The 10000-nt window shown below is 32.8% G+C and overlaps 1 protein-coding gene across 1 annotated transcript in view; it reads left to right on the forward strand.

Moving 5' to 3' along the window:
- LOC137650722 (synaptogenesis protein syg-2-like) overlaps positions 1 to 10000 on the forward strand; it is a 140334-nt gene that overhangs the window by 75294 nt on the left and 55040 nt on the right.

Here is a 10000-nt window from a genome sequence, read left to right on the forward strand (position 1 = left end):
GTTCATTTCTAAGGAAGTTTTTTTTAAATCGACAACGTGAATCTGAAGGTCAGTTGTTTAACAAGTTAATTTCACAAGAAGTTTTCTTTTGAATCGATGCCGAGAAGCTGAAGGTGAGTTAGTTTGAAGAGTTCATTTCAGAGGAAAGTCTTTAAATCGACATCGTGAAGCTGAAGGTCAGTTTATTAAACAAGTTGATTTCAAAGGATTTTTTTTTTTCTAATCATTACCGTGAAGCTGAAGGTGAGTTAGTTTGAAGAGTTCATTCCATAGATAGCTTTGAGAGTCGACGTTTTGAAGCTGGAGGTGAATTTGTTTGAAGAGTTAATTTCACTGGAAGTTTTTTGTTTTTTTTTCTTCTTAAATCGATACCGTGAAGCTGAAGGTGAGTTAGTCTAAGAGTTAATTTCAAAGGAAGCTTCTCAAATCGACGTCGTGAAGCTGAAGGTCAGTTTGTTTGACGAGTCAATTTCACAGAAAGTTTTTAAATTGATGCCTTAAAGCTGAAGGTGAGTTTGTTTGAAGTCAATTTCATAGAAAGTTTTTTTTTTTTTTAAATCGGCTTCCTGAGGCTAAAGGTGAGTTTTCTTGAAAAGTCAATTTCAAAGGAAGTTTTTTTTTCTTTAAATAACACTATGAAATGTAAGGTATGTTTTTTTGAAGAGTCAATTCTGAAGTAAGTTGGTGAAATTGATAATGTTATGGTGAAGTTGAGATTGATTGAAGAATTAATTCTCTGGGAAGATGTTGAAGTTGATAGAGTGAAAGTGGAAGTGAGTTTGATTTAAAAAATCAATAAAATACAATAACATTTAAATCAATACTACGACGCTTAAGGTGAAGTAGGTTGCAAAGTTAATAGCAAAGGAAGTTGTCTAAATAAAAATCATGAAAATTAAGTTGTATTAACTTGAAAATTCAACTCCATAAAAAAACTGTCCGATACAAAACAGGGAAGCTGAAGATAAATTTGACTGAAGTGTTAATTACAAAAGAAGTTTTCGAAAAAGGCGCCGTAAAGCTCTAGGAGAGTTGGTTGAAGAGAAAACTATAATATAGTACGTTAAAGTTGATGCGTTGAAGCTGAATAAGTATAGTTGAGAAGTCAGTTGAAAAAGATGTAGAAGAGAACAAACTGAGTTTGATCGAAGAGTCATTTACGAAGAAAGTTGCTGAAATCGACGCCATGAAGCTGAAGGTGAATTTGATTGAAGAGTCAATTCAAAGTAAATCAAATGATAGTTTCAATAAAAGTCACCGATATCCGATGACCTTTTGATGAAAGGATTGTAGTGCCAACTTTCGAGGAACAGACTGGTCCCTAATTCGATGGACGGAGGGAGTCCTACACTAACTTTCGAAGGGTTGTGCCAAGTGCTAACTGTCACTTAATAGAGCTGCTACTAATCTCGGGAAACGGAGCCTATATTATTTTCTGTTAGATGGAAACTCGCCATAAGGTTTTTCGAATAGAGTCCGATATTATGTTAGACAAATGGAATGAAATTCAAATTTTACATGGAATGTTACCAAGGGCTAACTTTTACTAGATCTCTATCTAGTAGACACAAGAAGAAGCAAACCCATTCTATTCTTCATGAAATCAGAAAACTAAAATGATATCTTGACATTCCTCTGCTCTTGTCCAGTTATGGTAATTCAGATAAGGAATAATAGATAGATTTAGCATTTTGTAGTTACCAATTCTGATAATAATACAAGCAGCAATATAAAAAACAGAATATTTCTGTAACTTATCTATTTACACTGACAATAATAAAAAAAAAATACATTCCTATGTTTTATACCATAATAAAATCTTATAAATCTTCACTAGAAAGATTACAGGAAAAAAATATTCAGTAACTAAAATATACGGTTTTAATAGTTTTATAATGCACCATCTTTGAACTTTTATGTATAATATTTTTAAGAGCTACTTAATATTTCTATCACACACACACACACACACACATATATATATATATATATATGTATATATATATATATATATATATATATATATATATATATATATATATACATATATATATATATATATATATATATATATATATATATATATATGTATATATATATATATATATATATATATATATATATATATATATATATATATATATACATATATATATATATATATATATATATATATATATATATATATATATATATATATATATATATATATATATATTTCTGTGTATATATATATAAATATATATATATATATATATATATATATATATTTATGTGTATATATATATATAAATATATATATATATATATATATATATATATATATATATATATATATATATATATATATATATATATATATTTATATATATATATGTGTATATATATATATATATATATATATATATATATATATATATATATATATATATATATATATATCTATCTATATTGCGCTGATACATTCAGCTTCAAGAACTAATAATCAAAGAAAATAAAGAATTACCAGGTCGGGAACCATAAATCGAAGATAATATTGCCTTGTGTGTAATACGTATAGCTTCCCCTCCAGGGGGGAAGAAGAAGGCTTGCATGCACTCTGGGTATTATTTCTGTTGCATGTTTGTAGTTATGTATTTCAAAGTCCAGCCCTGCAGGGCATTCTTATTTGTCTAATTCCTTTTCAGGGTGGATATACTGTATATATATGCTTTCTTTGCGCAATCTTTCATGTAACGACTTGGAAAATGAATGACATCTGGCACGGCATTCTAGGATTCAATCCCCGAATTTAATAGAGGACTTTTTGTGGACCTCTATCAAAGTTAAACATAGCATTCAAGAATCATTTAGGAAGTAGAGACGTTGTACTGAAAGGTTTGGTAACTTTACCCTGCGACTTAAAGTAGAGTTTTGCTCTTGGTTATTACATGCTTAACTTTTTATAGGTTATTATATGAAATTAAATGGTCTTCTGACTAATATTTCAGAGTAATTTGGGAAGTCGAGGGGGCAAGTGTGTGCAAAGGAAATATTGACTTTCCACATTGGTTTCTTCAGACTCGGGGTTTTAAGTGATATGCTCCAGGTTGTGATTGAAAGGCTTTTAATGGAAAATAAACACAGTTTTTGGGAGTTGGTCAAGAAATCTAGTTTATATCATATATACTGTACGTTAAAAATATGGAAGTCACATTTCGGATGTGTGACAAATGAAAGTCATATTTGGAATGTATGAAAAATTTAAGTAAAATTTCGAAAGTATGAAAAAATGGAAGTCAGATCTGGAATGTATGAAAAAAAAAATGGAAATCAGATCTGAAAAGTATGTAAAAAGGAACTCAGATCAGGTATTTATGAAAAAAAGAGCCGAACTTAAAATGCAAGAAAAATGGAGGTCCAATTTGGAATGCAGGAAAAATAAAAATCAAATCTGAAATGTATGAAAAAATGTAAGTCAAATTTGTGATATATGAAAAGTGGAAGTCAAATTTGGAGTGTATGAAAAGTCGAAGTCAAATTTGGAATGTATGAAAAGTGGGAGGGGAATTTGTAATGCTTGAAAAGTGAAAGTCAAATTTGGAATGTATAAAGGGATCGTTGAATTAACGATTCTTATGTGAATGAAATGCCAAAGTTGAATGTAAATGAAAAACGAAAATTTGTATGCCAATTAATGAAATTGTCCAGTTTTCAGATATGACTTTCCTAAGAGACTTGCAGACATAGTTTTCCCATAGACTTCTTTTATAATTCATTTATTCTAACTTCTATCTTTTCCTCCTTCCATTATATCTGTTGAAATATCATTTATTCTAACTTCTATCTTTTCCTCCTTCCATTATATATGTTGAAATATATCATTTTTTTTCCAAAACTCCATCCTAGTTTATTCAAACTACCTTCCGTCTACCACCCCATGGTGGATTGCTATGAGCAAGAGACCATGTTTCACACAATTTAGCGCATCCTAACTTCAAACTACCTTCCGTCTACCATTTCATTCCCATGGTAGACAGCTACGAGCAAGAGCCCGTGTTTCACACAATTTAGCGCATCCTAACTTCAAAATACCTTTCGTCTACCATTTCATTCCCACGGTAGACAGCTAGGAGGCAAGAGCCCGTGTTTCACACAATTTAGCGCATCCTAACTTCAAAATACCTTTCGTCTACCATCTTTTTCCCATGATGGGCTGCTATAAACAAGAGGCCGTGTTTCACACAATTTAACGCATCCAAGCAACAACAAAAATCCCGGTCCTACTTTGACTCAAATTGTTACGAATCTGATGGCGTCGTTTCGGCGCCTAATCAAACCAAAAGTCTTCTTCAATGCGTGCTTGGTAATTCAAATATGGCAGAGAGTTGAAGGCAAACGCCTAGATACATTTCTCCCTTTGTTCGACGCAACAATGCCAGTTGTTGGATGGTCGACGCCGAGATGAACACATATTTGAGCAACTCCAAATTGCATTGGGGAACCCAAAGTCTCCGCACACACACAGCTTTGAAAATTACCCTTCTCTCTCTCTCTCTCTCTCTCTCTCTCTCTCTCTCTCTCTCTCGGTGGTGTAATATGGGAGTACGTTCCTCTCACTAAAAAGTTACCTCTCTCTCTCTCTCTCTCTCTCTCTCTCTCTCTCTCTCATGCAATATGGCGTACGTTCTTATCACTAAAAAGTTACCTCTCTCTCTCTCTCTCTCTCTCTCTCTCTCTCTCTCTCTCTCTCCTCTCCTATTGCCAAGTTATAAGGAGTGAAAGAGACTCAGGTTGAAGGGGGGAGATAAATGAAGGCACTGACGTGGAGACACGTTAGAGAGACATTATAAGGAAAATGAGAGGAAGAAAAGTATAAAGGACTGACTGAGAGACATGTTGAGTAAGTAAAAAGAAGAGGTAGGGGAAGAGTAATAGACCTAAGGAGGAGGAGGATAAATACAGTCAAATAAGCAGAGAGAGAGAGAGAGAGAGAGAGAGAGAGAGAGAGAGAGAGAGGGAGAGAGAGAGAGAGAATCTTTTCTTTCAATTTATGAATTTCTTTTTGGTGAAATGATTAATATCTCTCTCTCTCTCTCTCTCTCTCTCTTCTCTCTCTCTCTCTCTCTCTCTTCTATTGCCAAGTTAAAAGGAGTGAAAGAATCTCTGGTTAAAATAGAGACAACTGAAGGGACAGACCGTGGAGACACGTTAGAGAGACATTTTAAGGAAAATGAGAGAGGAAGAAAAGCATAAATACTTACTGAGAGACATGTTTGAGTATGCAGAAGAGGTAGGGGAAGAGTAACAGACTCAAGACGGAGAGAGTCTTTTTATTCCTCTTTATGAATTTCCTTTTGGTGAAAAGAGTAATATCTCTAGATTAAGTCTCTTCAAAATGACTAACAATTGTGTTTTAAGAATGAGAATTATTTTTTAATTGAAGGGGATGACGACGATTATTTTGCTATAGCTACATGATCTTAGTTGCGTGGTTTAACTTTGATTTTTATTTCTTTACCTTCAATATTATTGTCTGAACCTTTTACGGATTATACAGTGTATTAACATACATAACGGTGTTTTTTTTTCTTTCATAAAACTGCGATATATAATTCTAGATAAGGTAGAACAAACATGTTGCAAAAAAAGCAATTTCACTGATTGCATGGAAAAAAAGATTTGCTTACAAATGAAAATCATACGTTATCAATATCACTCTCAAGCACCTCTCTCTCTCTCTCTCTCTCTCTCTCTCTCTCTCTCTCTCTCTTTCTCTCTCTCTCTCTTCACATGAATGATGGTATCACAACCTCTCTCTCTCTCCTCTCTCTCTCTCTCTCTCTCTCTCCCCACATGAATGATGGCATTACAACACCCCCCCCCTCTCTCTCTCTCTCTCTCTCTCTCTCTCTCTCTTCTCTCTCCACATGAATGATGGTATCACAAACCTCTCTCTCTCTCTCTCTCTCCTCTCTCTCTCTCTCTCTCTCTAATGAATGATGGATTCACAATCTTGTTTATTACACCAGTTCTTCATCTTCATTTAAAACGTCCTCAATGAAACCTGATCCTATAATGGATGAGTACAGACGGTACATTACTCACCCTTTATCTACTTTGACAAAGGTAAATGAGATACAGGCAACCTGGACAGTAATAATAACCCATGCGTTACATAGATACAGCAAAGCGCCATTTGTCCCGTTTGGATACACAGAAAAATAGTTCCCCCATGGCAGTGTAGTATTTGGCCACTGATTTTTTCACCATATCTCAAAGCAGTTGTCACAGTTTGTTTAGAATAAAGAACGAGGTTTTTATAGGTACTATTGATTACAGAGCTTTTATTATTATTATTATTATTATTATTATTATTATCATTATTATTAATATTATTATTATTATTATTATTATTATTATTATTATTGTTGTTGTTGTTGTTGTTGTTGTTGTTGAGATCAGCAAATGATAATCAAGTAAAATATAACTAAAAATTTAAAAAATAAAAATTGTTCAATAAATAATACCAAGCAAGTTCTACCAACGAATTGATGAACAACTTCATCATTTACGTAATACGACAACAAACAGTGTAAAGAATCTCTAATAATGCAACATCTCTGATGAAAGAGATATTGACACATAAACTATTCACTCGTAATGCCGATTACTTAACGACCTTTCAGTAAAGTTATTTGCATATTTTCCAAACATAAAATCTCGCAAAAAAAAAAAAAAAAAAAAAAAAATTCATCCATCAATTACGAAATGAAGTTTACGTCCCAACGTCCTCAAAATTTGACAAGGCAATAAAGCTGTCGGGATAAAAAGAAAAAAAAAAACATTTGAACTTATTCAATTGAATTATATTTTTTCTACAGTATGAATGATTTAAGGCGACGGCCTCTTCTGTGAATTCGAAAATCATTTATGTATGTCATGTCTCACTGGGATGAATAATATGAATTTCATAAAATCTTAATTCACGTATATTTCGAATGACTTTTCCTCTTTTATTGAAATAGTCTCATTGATAATGGATACTTCAAATCAAGTAAATTATTCGTCAAATATCACACACAATATATTTGATACCAGGGACAAATATTTTGTCTTTCACTCTTCATTTAAAATATTTTTGTTTTTTATTTGCAATTATGTAAAAAACCCATATTTCCAGTCTTATTTACAGATATGCAAGAAACAACACTTTCAGACTTATTTACAGATATGCAAGAAATAATAAACGCAGTCTTATTTACATATATGTAAGAAACAACACTCTCAGACTTATTTATAGATTTGTCAGAAAGAATACTTGTAGTCTTATTTACATTTATGTTAAAAAACAATCGTCCAATAGAGTTTAAAAAAAACGCAGTGAACTAGGCAACTCTTGTTTTTTTTAATACTGTATCTGCGAGGTTTTAATTATCTAAATGATACAAACATTCAAGTTCACGAAGTATTTAATTGGGCTCCACTAGGTACGAGAAGAGTTGGCAGACCCAGGTCCACATGGCTGAGCACTATGAAACATGAAGTGGGAGATGATGAATGGCGAAGTATTGAATTAAAAGCTCAAGATAGAGATGACTCGTGAAATCTAACCGATGCCCTTTGCGTCAATAGGCGTAGGAGGAGATGATGTTGATGATGATGATATATTACTGTGACGTTTCGAAACGACACTTATATCTATATAGATTTTTTTACACATATTCTTAGTCTATATCCTAACGGTCTTCCTTATTTCATGCACATGTATTATGTATGTAAATGCATCCAGTTTTGTTCTAATAATAATAATAATAATAATAATAATAATAATAATAATAATAATAATAATAATAATAATAATAATAATAATAATAATTTTTCAATATATAACTGAATTTAGATTTCATTTCTCATACATCCGCGTCCAGACAGAAGTCGAATAAGCTGCAAATCTTTCAGATTTATACGTACATTTATTGCACCTTTCATATTTTCCTCTAATCTCAACAGATTAAATTACTATCTTCGATATATGCTAACTCCAAAAGGTTATAAGGCTACTCGTAAATGAACAGGGGTAAGGGACAGTGACATTGCCCTATCAAGGAGGACAGTGCCCTAGAGACTGACTATATACATATGATAAGCGTCCAAGACCCCTCTCCATCCAAGCTAGGACCAAGGAGGAACAGGCAATGGGTGCTGATGACTCAGCAGATAGACCTATACGCTCCCCCAAACACCCCATCCTTAGCTCACAAGGAACGTGAGGTTGCAGCAACCAAAGAAACTATAAAGTTTGAGCGGGACTCGAACCCCAGTCAGGGACGTTACAACATCGGCCACCACAACTCTTTTATTTCAATAATAAAACTTTTTAAATTTCGTTGTCATGTTTCTAAATCGATATAAGTAAATTGTGTATATTGTAATCACATATTTCTGTTGTATCTATAAAAGTTGATGAAAAAATCTAATTTTGAAATTTTATGAATTCACCTAAAAAATATAAATAAGCGTTACAAGAACTAAATAAGATCGTAAAACGCTTTCTATAATTTGATGTGTATATATCATAATGTAAAATCGTGCTTTTCATATAAAAAGTTCCTTATACCCGAGGTTTTTGAAAGCCTTAAGAAGATTTTTTTTATACAAGAGCCAAATATTTGAATGAGACCAAGGAATTAAAAATACTCCATGCATGAATGTCCTTAAAATCTTCCCTGTTAAAATCTAAATCCCATCATCTCCACCTACGCTTATTCACGCAAAGAGCCTCGGTTAGATTTCGCCAGCCGTCTCTATCTTGAGCTTTTAAATCAATACTTCTCCATTCATCATCTACTTCACGCTTCATAGTACTCACCTTTGTAAGCCAGAATCTTCTAACTCTTCTATTGCCTTGTGGAGCCCAGTTGAAAGTTTGGTGAATTAATCTCTCTTGGGGAGTGCGAAAAGCATGCCCAAACCATCTCCATCTACCCCTCAACATGATCTCATAGGTGCAAATATTCACAAACAGATAGTTGGACTGAGAAGAGAATATTTTCTCTCTCAGTAATATTAAGATAAAACTAATAATTGACTACTAAATAAACAGATTTACAAGAGATATAGAAGTACCGTACATTGTTTCTCTTATGTAAGAGAACAAAGGCAATGTTACATTGACAGGAGGCTTGGAAAAACATATATTTTCAACTTACCATTATCATTTTTAATATCATTACTTGCTAAGCTACAACCCTAGTTGGAAAAGCACCATGCCATAAGCCTAGGGGCTTCGACATGAAAAATAGCTCAGTAGGGAAAGGAAATAAGGAAATATACAATAAGAGAAGTTTAAGAATAATGACAACATTAAAATACATTTATCATATATAAACTATAAAAACGTCAAAATAACAAGACGAAGAGAAATACGATAGAATAGTGTGCTCGAGTGTACCCTTTAACAAGAGAACTTGCGAGGAAAGGAATATTACAATAATAAGGTGAGGAAAAGTATGCATTTTTAGGATATATTGACAAATCACGCATTTTGTACTCGAATAGAAAGAGGATATGTATGTTACAGGGGTGGTTTTACCGCCAAATATGCTTGGCAAAGTTTAATCATAATCACGGAAAACGTGAGAACGCATTTAATCATCGACTCTGGCAAGAAAATGTATATTACATTAAAACAAAGGAAAATTTATCATTATTCTGATAAAGAAAGGGTATAGATCATTTATATGTAACCAGGAAAAATGATTATTACCTTTGCCAACGAAGTTCAAATGAGATTATGTTTGTTTGTGTGCGTGTTTGTTTGTGAACAGCTTCCTAGCCACAATTTTAACCATAGAGTATTGAAACTTGCAGGGATTAACTTTTATATAAAAAACGGGAAATTATTGAATTTTGGATTCAAGGTCAGAGGTCAAGGTCCCGGTCTGGCAAAAGGTCGACAAATAAGCTGCAGTGGTGGGGTTCTGCTCTCTACTGAGCGCCCCTCTAGTTTTTTATGCAA

This window comes from Palaemon carinicauda, chromosome 12 (assembly GCF_036898095.1).
Source record: "Palaemon carinicauda isolate YSFRI2023 chromosome 12, ASM3689809v2, whole genome shotgun sequence".
Taxonomy (NCBI): Eukaryota; Metazoa; Arthropoda; class Malacostraca; order Decapoda; family Palaemonidae; genus Palaemon; species Palaemon carinicauda.